At 40.6% G+C, this 18,749-nt stretch overlaps 1 protein-coding gene across 5 annotated transcripts in view; it reads right to left on the bottom strand.

The window, feature by feature from the left end:
* DICER1 (dicer 1, ribonuclease III) overlaps positions 1-8,904 on the bottom strand; it is a 66,762-nt gene extending 57,858 nt beyond the window's left edge. For 3 of the 5 annotated variants that reach the window (XM_055715131.1, XM_055715132.1, XM_055715136.1), the window contains exon 1: positions 8,765-8,901. The gene's annotated coding sequence lies outside the window, so the exon portion shown is untranslated. Of the gene's footprint in view, positions 1-8,764 lie in introns of all 5 variants that reach the window. The other 2 variants (XM_055715135.1, XM_055715133.1) reach the window with 2 other exon arrangements.
* Positions 8,905-18,749: the final 9,845 nt, after the last annotated feature.

Here is an 18,749-nt window from a genome sequence, read left to right as displayed (position 1 = left end):
GCTTAACAACAAATTCCACAAAGGTATTTTCTTTCTAGCAGAAATGCTATCTAAAATGCATACAGCCCCAGATACAGTCTATGCACCTCAGATGCCTAACAGGAAAAAGGATGTACTGTTTCGAGTAGTACCTCCATGATCATATATCCCCTAATTAGAATGCAAACTTTTAAATAATATGAATATTTTATATTAAACTTTTCTACTTTAGTCTTTTTCATTAACCCACTATCACAGTATCAATGGCAAATACTGCTGGCTAGTATTTCACATGAAAATTACATAAAAATCAACTAATATTCTTAAAAGTATGCCTGTAAATTGAAACTTGCAAATATCACTTATCCTATAAATCCAATGGGATACAAAAATCTAGCCCACACTTTTAAATGCTGAACTCCTAACACTGAAAGGTACATTGTTTACAGTTTAGATATTCCTACTCAAAGATTTAATGTATCTTAGCTGTACCATCACCATACTGTTACTTGTTTTAACAAAAACTGCAGACAATTTTCACCATAAAACTGAGCTTAGCCTATTGAGAAAAAAAAAACACCACATGGCCTGGAAAATTAGTATAGCCTAACCCTACCACCAGTTGTACTCTGAAGGCATATGTATGGGGTGGGGAAAACAAAACCTTCCTCAAGTTGGGGAAAAAAAGAAAAATCAGAAAGTTTTCCTGATTCACAAAGGTAACTTGCCTCACTCAACTAGTCTAACTTGTTACTTTTGAACTTTCCACATAATTTTTTATAAGACTTCTGTTATGGGTACTGTGGGGTCCTAAAGCTTTGATTTCAAGTCGAGGATTACAAATCTGTACCATGTTGGTGGTAAACAGACTGCGTAGTTCGATTTTGTTTTGAGTTGTTTCAGGGGGGACAGGACAGGGCACAGACAGACCAACACTTTGTTTGATTTCTGGGGGTTTGTTTCTTTGGTTTTTTTTACATCAGGGCAATGATTTGCCCTTCTATCACTGAAGCCTAACCACTGCTTTCAAGAGCTTTTAAAGCTACTCAAAGTGTACCTGAGAACTTGAACATACAATTACCAACAAAACAAATGCCCCATCACTTTCAGAAGAATGGAAAACTGGAGAGAGAAAACCATAAGCTTTTTAGGCTATCAGGTTTTGATTTGTATTTGATTATATTACTATCTCAGAATATATAATCACTAAGTTTGAGGAAAACTGGAAAAGTTGTCGTAAAGTTTTAAGCTGGTTCTTAAGCACAACTCCCTAATTATGGGGTCATGACTACAAACTACCACTAGATAAAAATGAGAGGTTTTAAACCAGATACAGCTTTGGATCTGAATTTCCCAAGCTAATAGCTAGTCTAAGTCAGATGCACTATCTGATGGTTGTTACCTTTGTTAAAAAGCTGTTAAAACCTCAGAATAGTATTCACTAAAGAAAAGTAGTTACATCAAATTGCATTTTTATTTCATTTTCATAACACACCAAAAGCTTCCCCCCACTTTGGTTCATACCCTGGACTTGCCACAGCCAATTTTCATATACAAAACCAAAATATTACTGTAGTAACACACATTTATAAAAGCAGCTATTAACAATAAGTGAAAAACTAGAAGTTTGAGAAAAACATGAAAAAATATATTAATAGGCAAGAAGATAAATCAATATTCATAAAGATAATCAAATGGGAAGTAGTATTTTGGGATTAGATTTCATGAGACTGCTGATCCAATCCCATGGCAATCTAGCACTAGATGAAGCAACCCCACTCTTCACTGCTCCTTCCCTCCTCTAAACAGCTTTGACATTTGTCTTGACTTTTTGGAAGAAAAACAGTTCAGCACACTAACCAAGTGATTTTTCTTGACCTAGGCAAGTTTTCTGCTGGTTCAGCAAGCTGAATTAAGTAGTTGATAGGGATCAGATGAGTATTAGAACTGGCATGAGGAGACAGTTGTCATCCATTTTGACAGCCACTACACTGCCCACATTAAGAAAACAAGCAAACTGGATTCAGCAGGTTTTTGACTCACTCAAAACCAGACACCAGCTTCTCTATTGCCAACTGTTGCTGAACTGTGTTACACTAATGATAATAAACCTAAAAATTCCAGAAGCAAAACTTCGTACTGTCTAGTCCAAAATTACTTGAATGTTGCAAAAAGAAACCATTCTGTGAAACATCTAGTGGCAGCAGATAGAAACAACGGGATGAACCATTAAAAGATTTTAACAAGTGTTAGTAGTTGGCAGTCAACGTATACATTAGTAGCATTATTGGCATGCTACTCAAACTGCTTGCCAGAAATCAGCACCTGCTTCATCATTATGCCAGTCACTACATGCCCTAAAATCATCCAGTAATTCCTTGTAGACCCTCATCCACTGCAATACCAACCAGTCAGCAGACAGTTTTAACAAATCATGAATTCTGCCACTGAAAACCCACCTTCTATTCAGTTTAGGCAACACGTAGTCTTGAGAAGACCATTTTCCAGACAATTTAGTATTAATCAAAGCAGGTTTCACTTCTCAACTTCTAAACTGCAGAGCATTAACTATGCAAAGATTACCATAGGGAAAATTACTCATCTCCTGGAAGGTGATCATATGTCTTTCAAAACCCAGGGAGTTCATAAACGTTTTTGGCATTCTTCCAGTCCTTTTTCAATGAACTACTTCAAGGTAAAAATGCAGGCCTATGTTGCCCATTACCTTCGTAAAACCTACACCTCCTCCTCCAGAGCTCTGTCACGTGTGACAGCTCAAATTCTTTCCTCTCAAATCCCCAGTAAATGGTATACCCACACTTCTTCAGAGGAAGATTTTACTAAATTGTAGCCTTTCTGATTACACAGTAAGCAAATCAACTGATCTATTCAGCATATGAACCTATGGACTTGAACACCTGGATATACATTTCTTAATTTTTCATTTGTAATCTTTTAAAGTATACAGACAGCTGCATCTTGCCCCATCAATTACAGCTTGCTATGCTTTTTAGAGTCAGCCAGTCAACTCAGGAGGCTGATATTGACAGAGCTCAATATTTTTTGGAAATAATGAAAAAAAACCTTCCCCTGCACACTTTTTTTACAAGTAGTAAAAAAGTGTAAGGTAGTCCATAGGATTTTGTTTAATTTTCATAAGCTAACAGAAAATGCATAATTTGCTTACAGTAACTGTGGAAATAATGAGGAAGAGAGGAGAGAAGAGGATGATCCCATGGCTTAGTAACATGCTTCTGTCACTTTCCTCTTATAGTCTCTGCCGTTCATGCTGGCTGTTCACTACACTGACAGAAAAAACTGATTTCCTAGGGTAATTTTTCCTCTTATTTTGCCTCACAGAAACAGGAAAGCTAAGTAGCAAGAAGAATAAATGAAGAATACACACACATCTTCCTGGGGACTCATATAATATACAGCAGAAACAGAGGTTCAAATGTTTTTTCTTTTTGCCCACTCTCTACCTCCAACAGTTAATTGGGGTTTCTAAAGCCTCCAAGCTCATAGAGACAGCACTATGTTAGCAAGAGTAACAAAAAATCATCTTCAGTAACTGAGGAGGATGGGAGGGCACCTCTTGCTTTCCCAACATTTTTCACGGATCTTGTATCACTTCTTAATAACTTTACATAGCAAATTGGCAATATAGGCATTTAACTTTAGTGTAAAGATGACAAAAGGTTGTGGGTCACTGGAAAAAATGGGAGGCCAAAGCTTTCAGTTGTATTGTAAACACTTTCTTTCATTTCAAGCCCTCTTGCGAAAATGAAAACCTACTAGGCATTGCCTACAAACGTAGCAAGGCAGACAGGTTTGTCTGTTCATAAACACAAAGCTTAAGTGAGGAACTAAAAGTGTTACTTGAGATTGATCCCAAGCACTAATAATCCGATTAAAGATGATTCAATATGATCAGCGAACATTATGAATTCATAAAGCCACAATTAGTAAGTCAGCTTAAATACATCTAAACCAAATGCCTTAACATACAGAGGCAGAATATAAACATTGGAAAACTGTCTTTGACTTAGGCATTCAGATGTTACACTTGAAGGGGTGAAAAGAGAGATACCTGAATTAACTTGCCAAATCTCAGTCAGTGAGAGAAGTTAGGCCTTCTGAATCCTAGACAATGGCCTAACCACTAGATTACCTCTAGAAGTTTTTACTATCAACTGTGAAGCAACTTCACCTTTAGATAGGTAAACCTTGTTCATTTCTCCTTGAACAAGAAAATACAGAGCCAAAGTCACCATAAAAAGCCACTAAGAGTTGCAAGAAACCTGTAAGAAACCTGGAGCTAGATCAGAAACAAAGTAGACATCACAAACAAAAGAGAAACATAAATTGCAAAGTTAGCCAGCCCAGACATGCTTGCTGCATAGCCAAGCCATCTCAATGGAGTCAAACAAATTAACTTTTAAAAGCAAGCTGTACTTGCCTCACTTCCTAAGGAAAGGAGATTTATGCCATCAGTAAGTGGCCAGGTCTAAAACTCCAAGTCAGTTTTCAAAACCAAAAGATTTTTTAAAAAAATATCTTAAGTTCTTCAACTTTCAAGGAGACCAACTTTTTTTTTTTTTTTTACCACTACCCAACTATTTTTTAGCATCTCTGCTGAGGAAAAGGCTGCTACATGCCTTGATGACTTACCAGGAATCAGATTCCAAAAGAGGAGAAAGGTAGCGGAAACCACATTTTAAAAATTAACAGTAAGGGGTTTGGGGGTTTTTTTTGGGTTTTGGTGGTTTGGGTTTTTTTTGTACAAACGAAAAAACACTAGGATACTGATGAGCAATGTAAAACAAAACAAAAAAATCCCAATGACAGCTAAAACCGTCCCAACTTGACCACCTCTTGTTTCCAGCACCCAATCCCTCAAGTCAGCAGTCACCCTGCTGCATCCCAGCCACAAATGCACACTTATTCAGTGAACCCAAAGGAACTGATCCTTTATGAAGGGTAACAACAGAAGATGCAAAACATGGGCAGAAACTGATCATGCCACCTGTGCCAACCAAAACAGGATCACAGATTCATGAATGTGTTGCACTTAAGTAAAAGCCACAACAAGCAATACTAAAGTCTCTTGGATCCAGGTGTATTTATGCAAGGAGAAGCTGGAGGAATATCGCTCTTCCTTCTCTTCCCAACAGAGAAGAGGATTTCAACATCTTCAGCTGTGTAACAATGCAAGTAAATTCCTTGATACTAGTTTCAGTTCTCTGCTCCATGACTCCAAAAGGTGCAGGAATTTGAAGGTGACAGATGTCAGGGAAAATTTACGTAAGTAATGCAGTCTGCAATATAGAGCAGAAATAACGGGCAGATTTGAGATACACTGCTCCACGTTCAAACTTGAAAAATTATGACATTACTAGGTAAGGCATGCAAGAACTACCAAACCCAGGAGTTCACCTAATATAGTATCATGGTATACATTAAAGTGAGCATTGCTTTGTCTTGTGGATTAAGTCTTTTATAATGATTATTTTAACTACATTCCTACATCCACTGCCCCCCTAAATGATCAACACAGTTTGAACACTGAACCTTAAAATCCCAACCAAAGACTGAAGTTAACTTCAGCTAAAAAAACGAACTTTTCACTGTGTATCAGGTTTCTTCTCTCCTGGTTTACCACAATACATATGGAAGTCATGAAAGACTGGTTTAAAGAAAGATCATGCTTTCTCCTCTACTCCAGTTATTCTTAGCCTTTAAGGTAGTGTGTTCTAAAAGCATACTGCACACAATTATATACAAGCTCCTGTTCTTAACAACACTACAATTATATTTTTTTCTTTAAGGGAGTCACTTTCTGGGGGGGAAAAAAATAAATCAAACTTCTGTGCTATCAGTCTGAAGAAATTACTGTTGTACATATGAAGGTGATGCAATACATATGGGCAGTGGTTATACAGCTAAGCATTAGGACATAGGAACCATCTTGCTATTCTGCCAGTTCTTGCTACTCTGTCAAGCTCAGTATACTCTCTGGTTTGTACCACCTATGTGAGGGGAAAAAACCCCTGGACGTCCTCACAGAGCATTACGGAAGAATGGAACAACCTATCTCAAAGACTGTTTTGATGTTGTACCTGCTGCCTGATAGACTAGATCATGCCTTGAAATAAAACTCTCTTCTGTAGTCTTAGCACTTAGTATAATGCTCATCATCCATAAAGTGTACAATCCTTTAGAAAAAAAATAATTCTTGAACTCTTGCTATCATATTCTACAGCTTATCTAAAGATACATCAGCGTATTTCAACTCCAAGTTTACCACATCCATTTTAATAAATGGCTCCTTGCTTTTCTAAGAGGGATATGCATGGTTCTGTATTTGGTTTTGCCAGTAATTTGCACTCAGTTACACACCAATACACATTTAATCAGTTCATACTGAAATTCAACACGGGTGAAGTAGTGATACTCTAACCAGCTATGCTGAAGCAACTTTGTGCAAACTATGTCCTGAAAAACCAAAACTTATTTTACAAATTTTTCAAGTGGGGAATAAGAAACTTCTATGGAGTATATAAAACCCATGACAACAGTTTTTCTGAATCACAGGTTCTGCTTTTTTTCTTCTTATAGGGTACAAACGATCAAGGTACTTCTCAAAAAAAGCATAACTTCTATAAAAACCTTAGTGTAGTCCCATGTCAGGCAAAATAGTTCTCTAGCTTATTTGCTTCCTCTACCACCAACCAATGGAGGATATGTATGAATGAGTATAACAGCAGGGGAAGCAGGTACACCTTCCACTGACCAGTCACCTTGATAATTGCCGAGTCTGAGAAGATACTCTTGTGTCTGATGGTCTCCGATGATTTTCCCTACAAATTGTTTCAACTTCCTCGTAGAACTGTGGCATTCCCAACACGCTGCTGCACCATGTCTTTCAGTTATACATGGTGCAAAGAAGTATCTAATTTGTTTTGAATCTGTAGAATACAGAAATCCTTCAAAACCAGGGAAACACCTGAAACCAGCTACCTAACTACTTTCTTCATGACTCTTAAGTTTCGTAATGTCTGATCCCTCCACTGGTATCTCTTTCCTCTGGGTGAAAAGCCTTAGTCAATTTCCAATCTACCTCTCTCTTAGTCTAATACAACCTTTTTAAAGCAGTAGAGAGATAAACGGAAAATACTCAAAATGTATTTAGTAGTCCCAGAAAAGATTTATACAATAGTATATTGATGTAATTTTCTTCTCAATTAATTATTAATTAGAGCATTACTCATTTTTTGACTGCCAAGTACCAAGCTGCCACATTCACAGAATGGTATCACCAAGGTGCTTTCATGAACTGCAGTAGCCAAGCCAGAGTTCAGCACTTCTGAATAAAATATACATATTTTATAATCCTATGGATTAATAAATAATAAAATAACAATCCAGTGATTATACACATAAAAGCACCTTCCAGCTGAAAACTTCTAGTAGCATCGTCAAAGCTTTTAAATAGACTACTACATATCTTATAGACAGACAATGGGAAAGACAGACTCTCTTAGGGATGTAGAAGAATTATGGCATAACAGAAATCAATTTCAGCTTGTGTCTTTATCAGCTTGTTAAAGCAAGCACCACCCAACCCACTGAATATATACACATGCTGTTTGCACTTTAAATAGAGTATCCAAAATGACTTACTACATTTAAAAAAAAAAAGCATAAAACATAGTAAAACACAGCGTAAAATGACTGTTTGCAACGTAAATTCATTTTGTTTTGTTACTCTAATCGTAGTAATCACCTCCCAATCTATACACTTTCACTACCTGAGCCCACCACAAAACTTGGGAGTTCAAAACCTAAACATCAAAAATACTCATAACTGATCATCTGAAGTGCCGAACATCCTCCAGACTTTTAGCAGTTGAAGTTAACTGTAACTGCACTACTAAGAGATTCATTTTTTACAATTAGTAATTTCTGGTTAGTGCTAGTACACAAGAAACTCCCCTCTTTTTCAGATGTCACTTTCAATCGATTTCAATCCATTTCCCACCCATTCGGGTTCTTTCAGATTACCTAACACAGTAACAAACCCCACTGCATAAATATTGGTCTCTTTAACCTTTTGTTTTTCAACATAAGGCCGCACAGCACAAGGTCTCCCTTAATCACGCTGCCACTGCGCTCTTTCGCTCCATGCGCTGCCTTCACTTAAACTGGAAGAGGACGGAAAGCGAGCCGAGAGAAGCGCCAGGAGTTTCATATACCGCCTTCAACATCAGCGCTTCAGAGCGGGGACTCTTCACTGCCCGACGCTGCTGTCCCCGAGCCCCTCACGCCCCGGCTGAGGGGCTCCCGAGGCCCCCGGCCCCGGGAGGCGCAGCGCGGCCCGCCCAGCGCCCACTCGCAGGCCTCCAGCGCGGCCGCCCGGGGGGCGCGGAGCCGGAGGAGACAAAGCCGAGGGGCCGGAGCGCGGCCCCCCCGCCGTGCGGGCCCTGGCTCTGCCGGCGGCGGGGCCCGCGGGAAGTTGCCGAGGCCGATGCTGGGGCCCGGAGGTCGGTGCCGGCGGCCCCCGGAGCCGCGGGGTCAGGGACGGCCGCTGGGACCGCAGGCGGGGCAGAACTAAACGGGCCCCAGCGGCGGGAGGGAGCTACCACCGCCATGCCGCCCGTCTCGGCGGCGGCGCCGGGGCTGCGGGGGCTCAAGCCGGCGCGGGCGGCGGGCTCCGACACTCGTGCTCGGCCGCCATGCAGCTCCCGGGGCGAGAGGCAGGCGCGCCCGGGCCGCCATCTCCTACCTGCTCGGATGGGACCTGGCCCGGCGCTTCCCCCTACTACAGGCCGCGTCTCATTGTGCCGCCGCCGCCTCACTCCCCCCAACTGTCAGGTTCCTCCATTCACCTGGGCCCGGGACAGCCTCCTCCCCCTCCCTTCCCCCTGCGCTGCCGGCCCTACGCAAACGGAGCGCCTCCCCCCCCCTCCCGCCCGTACCAACGGGGGCCGCCCCACGCACGCGACGCAAGCCCGCTCCGAGAATTCCACCCTGCGCAGTTTACACGCTCCACATCCCCACGCTATGAGAGGAACCAGGCGATTGGCGGCGAAAGACGGGTAAAAGGTGAAAGGTTCACAAGGCAGCCAATGCGATAGCAGGATACAGCAACCGCCGGGGAGCTGCCGGGTGGTCCATGGGCTCACGTGTGTGCGTGCTCCCCTCCCCCGCCCGAGGACGGCGAGGCGCTCGGCCGCCGGCTCTCCCCGCTCCCCCCCGCCCCCCCCCGCGCACGCGGGGAGTGGCGCGGTAACGCTGAGGCGAGGGCGGCGAGCGCCATTTTGAGAGGGGTGTTGAGCTGGGCAGAGCTGCGCGGTGCGGGGCTGCCAAGCCGCTTCCAGGGCACCGCTCTTCCCACTGAGACAAGCGCGGTCACAGAGAGATGAACATGAGGGAATGGGGGCGTCCTGTCGTAGGGTTCTAGGCAGGCGCTAGGGGAAAGGCGATCCTTTTGGCAGTGTCTGGGCAGAGTACCGCTGAGCTCTCTCATCGCTGGCTAACAAAATCCTGCCTTTCCATATGCTCGGGCAGTCATTTCCATTGGCCTTGCTACTAAAGGCAAAGAGCTGCTTTTCCACTAGGGAGCGGGCACCCTGGGCCCTTGCTGGTGCTATGCGTAGAAGGTGGAAAAAGAAAGTACCACTGGGGGTGCTTAGATGAGTGTGTACTCCCTAAGCCGCAGCACCTTTTGCCGTTGCTTATGGCAGATTGTTGGCTAGCTGGACCACTGGTCTCGCTCCAGTTTCTTGCCAGCACTCACTTGACTGGCATAACTAGCTACTACTAATTATTTTTTTTTTTAAATTGTCCTGAAATTTCTTGAACAGCTGATGTAAGGTAACTTTTCAGTGAAAACCCTTCAACTACAAATGAAGAGCTGAGGGGAAATGCATGGCACTGAAACATGAGAACACAATTTTCCTTGTGCCTCACATGCTGCCATTTTCCAGCTTTTATTTTCATTACAATTGACATAAAACCCTGGAAGCTGTGTCCTTGGAAAACTGGGGAAATATAAGGCAATGTCAAAAGCCCTGAACAAATTATCTACCTAAACTAGGTTGTCACACAAGACTGCCATACAGTGCATGATGTGGGAGAAGGTTCAGTTGTAAAGTGTGAGTAAGTGGTCACTAAGGTCACATAGGACTGGAATGAATTTACAAGAACTAGCACATTTGGAGCTACCTTACGGTTTATTTTAACTCCAATCTCAGTTAATTTGAATTCCTTCATTCCCACCTCCCATGGCATCACCTGCCAACAGTACTATCATTGCAACTGGTGAAAGTCCAAACTCTCCACACAGATACGTAGCTAATAACCAAACCTCCAGGTTTGATTACTGCGTGGTTTAGATCCATACCACAGCCTGGAGCAGATAGATGCTTAGGACAAATGATGAAATGGATAGCTCTTGTAAATTCAAATTTGGAGTTTGAAAGTCCTTAGGCCTAGTGCAAGTCCTCATGGACTGTCGGAGAGCTGAAGGCAGTAATCACATGCCAGTCACATTTGGTCACTTCCCCAGATGCACTTTTATGAAACCAGAAAGGAATCGTCCTGCTGAATATCTAGTCATCGATTACAATAGCGTTGGAGTGCAGAATTGCTGCTTCTCTCCTGAAGAGCTGCATCTGGAAGTGACCATGAAAAAAGCTGCATCTGGCTCAAATCACCCTACCTGTCCTTCAGTGCATTGCACTCATCTTTTGCAATGTCAGTGTCGATGTTCAGCTGTTAAGATTTTCCTGTTACTCCCCGTGAAGTTAATGTCTCTTCCTTTTTACCTTGATGCCGCCCTTCTTAGGGTTTCATTTCTATTATGGAGAAATGAAATTGCTGACCAACAAGAAAGAGTTTGGTTGTGGGCTGGTTTTGTTATTTGGTGGGGCTTTTTCTGAGCACAGAAAAAAGAACTATGCCAAAAGATGGACGTAAGTGGTGAAAATATTTGCGGTTAGGGACTCCAGTTTGCTCTGGTGTGTCATTTTAACTGCTAAATGCACAATTCAGTTTTCAAGCCGAAATCTTCCTCCCTGTCCTCCACTCACAAACATGTCTAAAAGCTCAATTACTTTTCAGTAGTTTTCTTACTTTTTGCGCAAGAAAAAAAGTACTATATTTTACCCTAGTTTACCATCATGATGGGATACACACACTTAAAGCTCAGAACAGGCCTACCTATGGTGCTAATGAGTGGTCAGATCTATGGACTGACTGCTCTTACAAATCACCACATCAGACTGAAGATAAAGCCACATGTGGGCAATGTGGTCACTCTTGTGGAAGAAAATCTTTCAGGTAATGCAGATGTACATTGCTAGCCCCATTCTGCCTCCTCCTGGCACCTTCTTTCCGCGGGGGATAGATTTGGTTGTGTGCTGTATTTTGCTGGTCTGTTTGCCCTGATTCAAAACCATGCAAGGTGTGCAGGTACAGAACCAGTTACATTTGTTAGGCCAGGTGACCAGGTTGGAGTCTCCTACCCCTAAGACCACGTATACTTGCACAAGGACCGAAGGTTATCCTTGTTGCCTAGTAAAGAAAATGATGATGGCGACTGTCATAAATGCAATGCAGAGACACTTCTGGCCAGCCTTTTAAGTTGTGTGTGAGTGATGAAAAGGCAGAGTGTATGCAATGGAAGATCTGTCACTGGAGGTCCAGCGTCCCTCATGCCATCTGCACTTTACTGGGGACTTGCCATCTTCCGTAATACAACTATGCCTACAAAATCATTATGAGAAGATAAAGCTAACTGGAGTACTCTTAAGGTTTATTTAAACCAGCCTTAGAAAAATTATTTCAGATTAAAAGAGATATTGGAGGCCTAGGGTATTATCAAATTGTTTTCTTGGCTCATACCACTGTTGCTATTTAAAGTATGTATTCTGTAATGCCCGTGTTATTAAACATTACAGTATTAGGTATTTTTATAGCATTGAAGGAACATCCTTCTGTGTTTTATGGATGGAAGAATAATTATATCCCGTGACAAAAGCTTAGGAAGAGGAGCAGCTGTTCAGTCTTATCCAGTGGGAGCTGTCAGAACATATGGGTCTATTTTTCCAATTTTAGCTGAAATACTGAGGAAATTGGCATTCTTGATTATTTCTAACATAAAATAGAGCAGAAAGAAACCCTCCTTAATCCTCTGCATGCCATGATTAAATAGTGAATTTTATCCAATTCAAGTAGGTTCAAAGAGAACACAAGCAGAATACTTAAATCACAGAAAACAAAACACACAAATGCCAGGAGAATTCTGGAAGTTATTTTCATATGAAAAAGGGTGTCTTTCTGCACACTACTTCCTCCTTGAGCCTGCCTGTTGACAGGAGTTTTTCATTTAAAAGCACAGTTAGGATAAAATTTGTGTTGTTCCATATTACTCTATCACAACTACCCTCTCCCTATGGTAAGAAATGGGTATTTTATGTCATGTGCTTGTATAATGATAGCTCAGAGTTTAAGCCCGAATAAAAAAATTACTTTTATGTTGATTTCACATATTTCTTAGAAATATTTTTAAAGATAAGATGAAATCATGATAGTGATGATACAGAACTCTCAAAAAAAATCTCAAAAGAAAATAATATTTTGGACTGCTTTGGCATTCAGTGTTTGGTAAAACCCCTACAATGAACCACAAACCCAAAGCAAACAGGCCATTGGATGAAAAGAATAGAATAGCCCCACTAGTTAAAATCGAGAACAGAGTCAGTAATGTACCAAATTGCAGCTTTCTCCATATCTTTAGTACTGGAAGTACTGGTGTTTTACTCCATGGGATAACTGTTGTGAGACAAGAAAATGGAGAGATTTACCTCCCTTCCCCTTTTAAAAAAATCATCAGTAAGGGATGGGGGATGGGGGGTGGGGGGGGTGGGGAGGTGTTTCTGTTTTTTTCCTGTTGGGTAAAAGTAAAAAAAATTAGGTTAGAGAAGATCAAAATTGCCATTAAAAAACCCAGATACAATCACTGTGTGACAAGTAATTGTCTTTGTTCATGCAATAGAACTGTATAATCTTGCCAGTGGAAACAGGCCTTGTGCTTTTTGGTTCTATGCATCTCATCGGGTTCTAAAATGGGCTCTGAAGAGAGTCGTTCCCATGAGACAATGGTGACCACTGTTGTTCCCTGCAGTTGATACCAGCCATGATGCTATTTTGCCATTGCGGCACATGTTATTGCAGTAATGCACTTTGAAACAAGCTGGCAGTTACTGAGAACATATGGTCTGGAGTGTTGCATTCACATTTCGGGCCAAGAAAGGTTGTGTCTATTCTGTAGTCCACTTGAGAAAATTTAACTTGGGACTTTCCTGTCAAACAGTCTTTACTCTGGCTACCAGGCTTTTCAGTTCATAGCTGTGAACAAAGAGCAGTTGCCAACACTTTAAAGCACGATGCTAATAATAACCGCTGCAATGTATTAGGAGAAAAAGCTGCAGGTATGATTATGGAGGAGGAAGTTGGAAGAAAGAACAAACGAGCCTGTTTTGAACAGATTCCACTCCTAAAACTGGAGCTGGGATTTTAAAAGAGTGTTAGGTTGCACATACGTTTTGTTCCACCCTAAGATGCCATTTCGAATCTTTTTGGGGCATGCTTTCACACTTCAATGACCCAGACTTTGTAATTCCAAACAAGGATGTTTTCCCTAGTGCAAGAGGAACTTCAGTATTTTTAACCGCTTTAGTGGATTTTTGACCTCTTTAAACTGCTTTTCTGCCTTTTTAAATCAGCATAAAAATGGGATATGAACTCTTTAGCTCTTCCTGTGCAGGGACTCGGCATTGATGACTACTGCCTAAAAAAAATGTTGTGGTTCCTGATTGTGGAAACCTGTCACTTAGCAGAAGCATAACTGGGAATATCTCTCCTCATCCATCACTGACTTGAGCAACTCGTGTAATTCCTGCACTTCACAAGCAGCTGCAATGGCATGGTACAAAAGACCTATCATACAATAATTAACGAAAGTTCCTAATGTCCTTGAGAAACACTTTTTCATGCTCCTTTTTTGCCCAAGAACCAAGAAATAGAACTTTGCAATGTATAAATCTACTTAGCTGCTCTATTTATTTTAACAAGCAGAAAAAGCATATTGGCAAAATGATAAATCAGTTCCCCAGGGTACTTATCAACCATAAAAAATAATGCAAAAATAATAAATTCAAAGTATTTACAGCAGGTGGAGCTATACATTTTGCTTTGATCATATGTTACATGATACTGCCAGATAAAATGTGTCTGGCAAGAACAACACCAATGGTACCGTCTAACCAAGGGATGGAGTTAGTCAATAGAAGGCTGCATAATGGCATAAATTACTGCAATTAACTCTCCTGGAAATAATCCTTATAACACCAACAGAAACAGCAACTCAAGAAAAGATTAGTGCTGTATATTGGTCTCAGTAGAAATCACAACTCCGGTCTAAGGCTTTGTTGTATCTGCCCAGCAATTTGAAGGTACTCCTGACCCTGTTGCCTTTTGTTTACCATCAGGTAAGATAAGCACTGAAGAGAGAACAAAGGTTTCAGTACAAACTAGTAACCAGGATATATGCCGGATGGCCACAGGTTATCTTTAGGAGGTAGTAACCAGGATATATGCCGGATGGCCACAGGTTATCTTTAGGAGGTAGTAACCAGGATATATGCCGGATGGCCACAGGTTATCTTTAGGAGGTCTGGGCTCTGGTACAACCAAAGTGTGCATTCTCAGATTACTTGCATATGGTTCCTTACCTGAAATGAAACCTGTGCTTGTCTTCATTGCTGCCATGACCCAGATGGGTATGTTTCCTATGCTGCATTCGCATCTTCTTTAAGCTATAAAGTGTGTTTACACAGCAAGGGTAAGGGAGATTATTTTTGCAGTTTTCATCAGAATTACTTTTATCCCAGAACACTTAGAAGAAATCAAGTCCAACAATTCCTGTCTTACTGCATTTAAATTCGAACTAAAGTTTGGATCCCATACTCTTGTAAAAGTTTACTCTACTCCCACCTTCTGAGCTGATTCATCTTGCATATTTGAACTTCATCCCCTGCAGTCCACTTGCAAATTCCTAACCACATTGTTGATTGCAAAAAAATTTAACCCAATTTAAAAAAATTCACAAACATTTTGTCCTCCACTTAGTATCATTCATGACACCAATAAAACCTACTGGTCTCAAATTTTATCTAGAGTTTTTAAAGTTAAAGTAATGCAGAGGTGGTAGATGCCCCATCCCTAGAAGCATTCGGGCTCAGGTTGGATGGGGCTCTGAGCAACCTGATCTAGTTGAAGTTGTCCCTGCTCATTGCAGCGGGGTTGGACTAGATGATCCTTAAAGGTCCCTTCCAACCCAAACCATTCTATGGTTCTATGATTCTGTAAGTCAGTACTGCTAACAGGACTGGACCCAAATATCCCAAATTCTCAACAGCATTATGAATATTCTCTTACTACCTACAAGGATTAGGTATGGGAGAGGACGGTCCAATAGGCAGGTAGCAGCTACTCCAGGCGTGGTGAGAAACACATTGAAAGCATGTGAGATTTGATTTTGTAGAAGGAACAGAGGAGCTTTTACGGTTCCTCAAGCATGATACCCACCAAACTTTTAGAGAACCCCATTCCCCATACACTGTTTTCTTTGTCTGTGTTTATGCAGTTTAGATATATTTTTCAGGAGATACATCATGAGGCTGATTCTGAACTGTATTGAATCTCTGTTGTACTTTATTTTCTTTTTCTCATATACTGCAAAGGGAATTAAGGTGTAGAGGGAAGAACGCAGTAAATAGGAATCAGTACCGCACCTAGTAATTTACTAATCCACAAGTCTAAACATTTGCATAGAAACAGGCCAGATAAACTGAATTGTAAGAACAGTAAGTAATTAAGCACAACTGGTTTTGTAAGCTTTCTCATGGCTTGCCTTTATAAGGCATTTATATGCATTAATAAATTAATACATCTTCACCTTTATAAAAATACAGAATTCATTCTGTTTGTTGATCAGAATAAAAGTTTAGATTCTTTATTCAACATCAAAAGTTGCTTTTTGGGGTAGGTGGGGAAACAATGCACTTCATTAATTTGCTGTGTTTACTGAGATCTCAGCTAAAAAATGAATATAATTTCTGACCATGAAAATTAATAAATAGATAACAATAACACATAATAAAATACATAATATATAAAATATATAATATATATAGTAATAATGAAGAAATAAGTAAGAACAAAATGGTTCTCTCTCCTGAACTGAGAATTTTGAAGATAGGGAGGAAAAAGGACAAACCCACAGATAACAGATTATATACAGGAAGCCTGTCCATTTATTTCAAAATTGGAGATTTTATAAAATAAATTGGAACTATTCACTAGTAAATACTATTCTTATTACAGCATAACAGTTTCTAAAAACATTTTCTAGTGTACCAACTATACAGAATAAAATATTTCTTTCTCACAAAAATTAGCTTTGAGCAACAAGTGCAAACATCCAATACACACCACTGACTGAAAGCATTCAGAAGAAATGTATTCAAAAGTACGCAAAAATGCATCTCCTTCAGTGTATCTTTTGATACCACTCAAATCATCCCAGCATTTGTTCTTGTTTAAATAACCATCATTCCTCACCACTTGCCAAAGAGAAACACGTATTTAAAATATTACATTCCTTACTTACATATGATTTCTTCAGGATAAAAGGCCTTCATTAACTCTTTAGCAAACTAGCACTTTAGAGATTACATTTTAAACTGGAGAACATTAATCACAAAGGTAAAACAGTTTATTCAGCTTTTTACACAGCAGAATACAATAGCACAGTGGTATGCCTATTAAATATGCTTTGTTCAAGACAAAAGCAGAAGTTGAACTTTTTATTACAATAAAAATAGACTTATTTGACCTGTGTAAGTTATTTGGCATTAAAAAGTGATGGCATTATTTCTCTCAAAAATAAGCAGCATATAATTTGATTTAATATTTATATTTAATATAACTTGATTTGAATCAGACCAGTCATTTCTAACTAAACAATGGTGATTGTCAGTTACAGTCCTACTAATGGCTGTGGATCAGGACCCCCCTGTACAAACTGGTCCTTGGACACAGAGCAGATCTGTTCTGTGAATCAAAGAGATTCCAGGAAGGCCCAATGGAAGTAATGAAACTATCTGGGGAATAAAATATTACCTGACCTGAACACAGCAGTGAAGGCCAGGATCTAGCCATTCTTGGAAGGGTAGGTTTTAGTATTTCTGAGTTAAAATTATTTATTTTTATTGCCCCTTCAAACTTTTCATGAAGAAAGAAGTATATTAATCACCCAGGGGGAAATTTTCTATTCCAGAGACATAAACTTAGACGTTCCCCTCATGGTGAGAAAATAACACAGGTCTCATTTTTCCATATCAGCAGTAGCAGCTGCCTGGAAAGGAGTCATCAAAAGTGCCACTGAGGTGGAAGGAAGTTTTCCATGTCTCACATTTAGAGGAGGAAAGAAATACTTTGATATTCCACAGTTTCAGTTAAGATAACCATGATATGAACATGGCACTTGAAAGTAAAAGGTATATAGTGAAAATAAAAGCATGTGAGAATATTATTTTATACCTTTTATTTTCATTAAAGATAGTAAGCAAGCTATCCCATTCAGAGTATGACTTTTCCGTATCATTTAATGTGCTTATATGTCCCATCCTCCTGCATGAGCAGCTTCACAATCTTGGGGCAGCATGGGCTGGAACAAGCCATACTGCAAGTGCTCTTTAGATGCAGACCTGGAACATGAACAAATGTAAGTTGGGCAGCTGTAAATTAGCGTTCTCAGTGGTATGCGGAGGGAAGAATTTGACGTTATTTACCTGACAAAAAACTGCACAGTGTGGAAATACAAAAACTCGGGGGGGGGGGGGTTTTACCTCCATTCAGATCCACTATCTATTAGCTCAATGGGAAACAGCAGGCAACCTAATGTCAGGGCAAGGGCTTTCAGCTGTAGTGGTTTGGCAACTTTCACGGCTACATCCCAGACTGTAACCTCACCCTCATCTTCCAGCCATCCATTCCCCGCTGCTGTTCTCTTAAGCAAAAATAGAAGTAGAGGTTAACATCCTAAAAGAAAAAGAGGGTTAATACCGCAGAATTTAGGCAAACAAATGCTACGTGTACGATGAGGTTAACGGAACTCAGTGGCATTGTTTGGGTACATTGGATTTCAGGGGGTCCAGCGCTAGGGGCAATGCATAGGCTGCAGCTACTTCCTGGCCTATGTGATTATCGTCAATTTAAGTCCCCTCAGGGCCAGATCCTGTAGCGTGTGCTTAGCACACAGATGGGTTGTGTTGACTTCCACAGAAGTAGAGGAACTGAACACATCACTGGATGCATTCAAGTTTGCGCTTGGCAAGAAGGGACTCCAAGTACTTAAAGCTAGCGTGAGTGATAATGCACTATTATAACTATTACCTTGTTAGATGGCTGAACATGATGCCACATAGACTGGCCAAATTAATCTTCTAAAGCTCTGATTCTGTGGGGATTGGTGCAGAAAACCCTAAAAAACCCCACTGGGTTTTGCATGGTACCCGTGTAAACTCAGTGGAGCACTACTTGGATAAAGAAGTTACAGCCATACTGAGCTGGAGTAAACTGAGAGTCTCCAGAAGATGTACAGGATTTAAGTGTGTTTAAACACCAAATATCGACATGTA

The sequence above is a fragment of the Falco cherrug genome, chromosome 7 (assembly GCF_023634085.1).
Source record: "Falco cherrug isolate bFalChe1 chromosome 7, bFalChe1.pri, whole genome shotgun sequence".
Taxonomy (NCBI): domain Eukaryota; kingdom Metazoa; phylum Chordata; class Aves; order Falconiformes; family Falconidae; genus Falco; species Falco cherrug.
The sequence above is the reverse complement of the archived record's forward strand: the minus strand, read 5'-3'. Positions and strand labels throughout refer to the sequence as shown.